A 6,696-nucleotide genomic window follows, 5' to 3' on the forward strand; every position below is an offset into this window, starting at 1 on the left:
GGCTCCTTACTGCCAGAGCTCCGCTCCTGTGCGCTCCCACAGGAAATGACCCCTGCATATAACTAGAGAGAAGGTGAAACTATTTTTAAAAAACAGAAATGTTTTTGCCTGTTTCCTGCAGGAAAGCAAGGCGGATGTTCCGCAAGTGAGGTACCACTATTGAAAATGAAAACGCCCCACCTCTGGTTGCCACTTGCCTTACCTCTGAAGATGGGGACACAGAGAGCCGGGCTCGTGAGGCAGATCTTCACTGGTGGTCTGGACACAATACTGGTGGGGGCCATCCTTCCAGTAGTTGGGCTAGCTATATCTTGACAGCAGCGGCCTCCTAGAATGTGTGGAGACCTACTTTCTTTGTGAATGAGAAATTCAGCCCAGTCTCCAAGGGTGGCCCTATTCAGAGCTGTCTTCACAAACCTGGGAGGTGAGCAACACTCCCTCTAAGCTGTGGAGTCTTGTGAGCAAAAATTCTACTTTGTGAGCTACTGGCATTAAAACTGTGAGTGAGTGAGTGATTTGGCAACTGAACAAATTAGTTTGTTCTGGAACCCTCCTTCCTGAGCTAAGACAAAAATGTGTGAGCTGGAGGCTAAAAAACTGTGAGCTAGCTCACACTAACTCAGCTTAGAGGGAACACTGGAGGTGAGCCCAGACTAGGTGTTGGGATATTTGCAGGTTCACTTCCTGAGGTCATGAAAGAGTTAATTAAACTTTGTTGGTCTTAAAGGTGCCACTGGAATCAAACTTTGTTCTGTTGCTTCAGACCAACTCAGCTACCCACCATAGTCTAGCAATAAATACAGTTACGCTCACTCTGCTAGGCTGATTTGGACTGCCTACATCACAACGACATCTTCACTCATGGGTAGATACTCCCTGGTCAAGCTGCTCACGAGTCACTACCATCCCGCCCACAATTTGGAGGACCTTGGCTAGAAATTATTTCCCTTCCCCCTTAGGTTATAAGCACTGGAAAGCACTCGTCTTAGAAGAGAAAGGTTCTTGTCCCTTTCACTGAGTGGGTGGTACTGTGTAGGCCCAGGTAGCATCTCTTCTCAGAGACACCTCTCAGGGAACACTGCCAGACCTTCACAAAGCCCCCTGGGATGTTCTTCCATTCCATTCCACTTCTGGGAAGGCCAAGGCCACTTGATGGCCTGGTGGCACCATGGGTCATTTCCTGTGGGAGCCCACAGGAGCGTAGCTCCAGCAGTAAGGAGCCCAGGGGGCAGGCACATGCAACAAGCCCCACCCCCTGCTCCCAGCAGCCCTCAGACGGGCCACAAGGAGCAAGAAGCAGCCAGGTAAGTTGCAGAGCCCCCCCGGCCCGTCTTTAGCTCTCCCTCTTCTGTGAGGGCAGATCTGAACGTTCCCCCCACCAATAGCTAGCAATCCAAAACAGTCCAGTGGAGCCTGAGCGGTGGGTGTTGCCTTTTGACACACTTCCGGTGATGTCAGGGGGTGTGGCATATGCAAATAAGTTATGCTAAGGAGATATTCTAATGAGCTCCTGCACCTCTTTTTCTACGAAATGACCCCTGGGCAGCACCATTTGTCCACTGAGTGTTTACAAACAGAGCTTCCTTAGCCAGCACCATGTGAAGTGTCATCTCTGTGCCTGTGGGCGACCGAGGGTCGGATGGAATCAGATGTCTGGTTGCAGCCACAGGCCACAAATTGGCCATCTCTAACCAGGACCTTTTTTGTGGTGGTGCTCACAGATATTAGTACCAGCAACCTGGGGGGGAGGCTATCCCAAGCCCTGAGAAGAGAATTAGTGGAAATCAGTGCAACCATAAATATGAGTAATGGCACCATTTTTAAAAATAAAAATCAATGTCTCTAACCAAGGGAATATTTATATACATCCCAATGGTGATGACACCATTGCAAATACTTGACTTACATAAGAAGATCCCTGCTGGATCAGATCAGCAGTCCATCTAAAGGGAGTCCATCTAAAGGGAGCGGTGGAGCAGGCAGTAAGTGAAGCCAAGCAGCTTTGGCTGTTCGAGCCCCACCGCGGCTGGAGTGAGCTCCCGGCCCTATGTCCCAGCTCCCGCCCACCAAGCAGCTCAAAAGCCTGTTAAAGGGCAAATAGACAAATTGGGTACCTGCTCTTAGAGCAGGGGGGCACCCATCCCTTGTGGTGTAGCGGTGGCGGCGTGAGCGAGCGAGAGATGAGCGGTGGTGGCGGAGAAGCATGGCGGAGGCTGGCGAGCGAGAGGAGGCTGGGCTGACAGACACGGAGGCTGTATAGAAATATTGATTTCTAAAGGTTTCATGTCTTCCCCTGGAATGTCTCCTGCTGATACCCTGCTGGGTTGATTTCCTATTGAAGCCATATGGCCCAATAGCCATGCCATATAACCCTACATTCTTCACACTTGCATGCTGGCACAGAGAACAGATGGCCTCTGCAAGTATGTCAGAAACACACGTAGCCCATGCTGGTTGGAGTTTGGGGACTACATGACTGCAGAGGGTGCTCTCCAGACCTAGCCTATCCCCCACCCATTGCCATGACAACCCAAAAGTTGGACACACCCTTCCTACTCGTGATTGGCTGTTGGCCACGGCTAGTCATGATTAGATTGGGGTTTTTAATTGTCTGACCCTTGGAGGAGAGCTCAGATTTTCTTGCTCTCTCTACTTGTTTGAATTGCATCTGGGACTTGGATTACCCTATATCTAGTCATTCCCAATGAGAGGGAATGTTTCTGTTATCTCTGCTGCTCTGTGTGCTGTCCACCTGAAATGCTGTCCTGCCATGTGGTCTCTGGCAGAGACAAAGAACTGCTTTGGAGCTGAGCATGGCAGCATGCTTGCAAAGATGGACTCTTTGCTCCAAACCTCTTGGGGCTACTGGATTATTACAAATGGACTATTCTGGACTGATAACTGTTCCTGACTTGGTAAATATGCATCTCTAGTGTGTAGTTAAGGCAAAACATTGCCTAGCCTTTGTTATTTTTAAATCCTTCTAGTCTGTGCTAAGTTCTATACTGAATAAACTTATTCTGGTTTTCTAGCTTGTCTGTTTTGATATGTAACTGAGTCTCAAGCCTAGATCTTGTAGCCTAACCCGCTGACCATATACACTACCTAGGTAAAAGTTTGCACCGCTGATTAGAGTTGCTAATGTGTAAAACTCACATGCCAGCTGAGATTGTGGATCTCTAATCTCAGGCTGGCGAGGGATTAAGTAGAGATCCTGGTGGCTATAGTGTTCTGAAATCCAGGGAGCCTACCTTTCTGGGTTATTGTGTAATGTATTGAGCCAGTGTAGAGTTTTCCCCTCCATCCCTGGACTGGCCTGGGGGGCAGAATCTATACAGAGGCGGGGCGACGCGACAGGCCGGAGCCTGATGGACAGAGGCAGACAGCGAGCATGTGCGGACGTGCGCTCGGCCCAGACTCGAAGGTGTCGCAACAGCCAGGAAGTCGTAAATCAAGACCAGCGCCAGGAGGACGTCGCCCGCAGACAACAGGGAAAAAACTCACTACAAAAAGGGTGCCTGCTAGGTTAGTCACACACACACCCCTGTATGTGGCCCTAGGTTAGGACTTGTACTGATTAAATATGTGAACCGTTCAGAGCCCTCAGGGGGTGAGCGGTATACAAATGGAAGGATAAATATATACAAAAAAATCTAGTCCAGCATCCCGTCTCACACAGAGGCCAACCAGTTCCTCTGGAGGGCCAACAACAGGGCAGAGAGGTCGAGGCCTTCCCCTGATGTTGCCTCCTGGCTCTGAGACTCAGGGGCTTAGTTCCTCTGAATGTGGAGGTTCCCCACAGTCACCATGGCTAGTAGCCATTAATAGACTCCTCCTCCATGAACCTATCTATCCTCTTTTAGAGCTGTTTGTTCTTGTTGCCATCACTACATCCTCTGGCAGCAAATTCCACATTTTAATCACTCACACAGAAAGTGTGTGTGTATATGTGTGTGTGTGTACACACATACACACACACACACACACATATATATATATACAGAGAGAGAGAGAAAGTTATATATAAACATTTATTAGCTGCCTTTCTGCCTTGTGGAACTCAGGGTATCTCATAGTGTAAATAAAACAATAATTAAAATACCATAATGTAAAATCTTAATTAGGACTGCCAATTAATAAACACAAAGTTGGTCAAATGCAGTCCTAAATAAAACTGTCTTCAAATGCCTCCGTAAGATCAAAAGGGAGGGGGCCTGGTGCAATTCCCTGGGGAGGCCACTCCATAATTGTGGGGCTGCCATTGAAAAGGCCCTCCCTTGCATGCCCACCCAATGATCTTCTTTGATTGGTACTGTTGGAAATGTACAGGTTGCAAGGTCTCAGATTCCAGCCATTATAGGGTTAATTTGTTTGCCTTTCTATGCTATTGTTTAGACTGACCTGGAAGGGAAACCTGGCACAGAGCCAATGGGGAGAAATACCGGGAATACTGCATGGTTACTGGTTTCAGGTGACTTCCTTTCTAGGGGTCAAGAAGAAGCAGATTCTCCATTGTTGTCTGCTCTTCTTGTGACCATGCTTTTGTAGAAGTAGGATGTAAAAATGTAGCTCTAAGATTTGTTACTTTGTAGGCTTCCTGTGTACTTTGTACCCTTAGAAATAAAGCATTTTAAACAGAAAGAAGCGTCTCCTTTCCAGTGAAGCAAAGATCCATTGAAAACTCTGAGTAATTAAGTATTTTTGACTATTTTTGCCAACAGGTACGACAGGCAGGACGACCCCTCCCTGAGACCATTACGAGTCCTGCTTCTCAGAAGAGCCTGTTTAAGTAAGCAGAGTGAGATAATTGTTCTGACAGATGCAATACAAGATAAGGAGCATCTGCTTTCCTTAAGCGTGAATTGACTTTCTAGGCTTATACAATACCAGGTAACGATTGTCTCACATGTGTTTCTCAACATGCTATGTATTAGACAACAACCCTGGGCAGGAGAGAGGGAGAACCTTCCTTTCTCATATTTCTTTGTCTAGGTTGGTTTTGTTCCCTCCTGCTAAATTATACTTCATAAACTACTGATCAGGTAGTGTGATGGGGCGGGGGGGGAACTGTTACAAGTGTTGTGTTTTGTCCACACAGAGTTGTAGAACAGGTGTGTCATACTTGTGAGGCAGATGGCCTACAAAATGAAAAATCTTAAGCCACCGCTCCGGGAGAAAAAAAGAGATGCCATGTAATCATGTCTGTAATATCCTGCAACAGCCCGCATAACCCTCTTATCAAATATATTTTGAAGTAAGCTACCCAGAGGGGAGATGTTCTTCCCAGTGTTTTCCTCTCTCCTGTTTCACAACTCCATCTGCTTCTCCATGCTGGATGTGGAAAGGGGCTCCGTACGAGATCACCTCCATGCTGGATGTGGAAAGGGGCACGGACAACCATTTCTTCTCTCTTTGAACATCATCCACCTGTTAGTGTGGATGCTGTTACCCTGCTGATTCTGATCCCGTCCATGTATTTGTTTAGCATTATGGGCCCTCGCCAGACTGTTCTGCTAGTGGAGGAAGCCTGAGATCATCCCAGAAAGACTGTCCTTCTTAAGAGATACTGTCCTTCCTCAGAGACAGGATGCAGTCAGACGGGCCGTTTGGTCCACTTTCGGCCTGCCTCAGAAACGGATTCTATCTGCACGATCACATGGTCAACATCTGCCTCCTGTCCCCAGCCATCGCTTTCCGGCTCAAAACTGCTTTAACTCGGAGTATTTTAATACCAGGTCCCCAAGGACCCTGATGCTGGGAAAGATTGAAGGTCAAAGAAGACGGGGACGGCAAAGGATGAGATGGTTAGACAGTGTCATAGATGCAACGAACATGAAATTGAGCCAACTTCAGAGGACGGTGGAAGACAGGAAGGCCTGGCGTGATCTTGTCCATGGGGTCGCGAAGAGTCGGACTCGACTGTGCGACTGAAGAACAACAACAACCCCAAGTGGTGTTTTCCTGATTCTCCGGTTCCAGCCACATTTTTTCCCTGTGTGATCACTCCTCCGGTGTCGAACCACTTTTGGTTTAAACCCCCTTCCCCGCTCGAAAGCTGCCCAAGGCTTCCGCTTTTTGCCCGCCATTTTTTAAAGCATTGGCGGTGTGCACATGGGCGGAGGTCCGCCACCGCGTTATTAAAAACAATGTTTAAACAGTGCCTAGTTTTAGCCTTTAGACAAGTTCGGGATCTCATGGAGGCCATTTTCGGGGTAAACATTTAAAGGGGTGTTCCTTTAAAGTTTAAAGGGAAGTGTTAGGTTGAAGAGGAAATCGCTGTTCTGCACACATGCAAAAATTTTAGTTCTACAGATGGCTGCCTGTGCGCATGCCCAAAATGAGAGGGGGGAAAACAACACCAACGCATTTGGACAGCAGGGAGCGATGTGGCTGCGCAGCGATCCAGAGCAAGGAGGTGAGTGTAATCGTGATTCTCCAGGTAAAAAAAAAACGCATGGGGCCGGAGCAGTTTAACCCGCTCCCAACACGCCGTCTGACCGCATCCACAGATGGATTCCAGTGTGGGAAACAGCTGCCTCAATGGATCCTCACACAACTCCTCCCAGGCCTGTAGCCAGAAATTTCTACATTGGGGGGGGCATTTTAATTCCTCAGGCGGCACTGGGGCACTGTCTAATTCAATTAAATGTGCGGGGTGGGGGAGCGGCCCCATGCCGAGGGTGCTTCGCCTCTTTC

Source organism: Gekko japonicus, unplaced genomic scaffold, assembly GCF_001447785.1.
Source record: "Gekko japonicus isolate JY-2015 unplaced genomic scaffold, Gekko_japonicus_V1.1 scaffold1107, whole genome shotgun sequence".
NCBI classification, from domain to species: Eukaryota; Metazoa; Chordata; class Lepidosauria; order Squamata; family Gekkonidae; genus Gekko; species Gekko japonicus.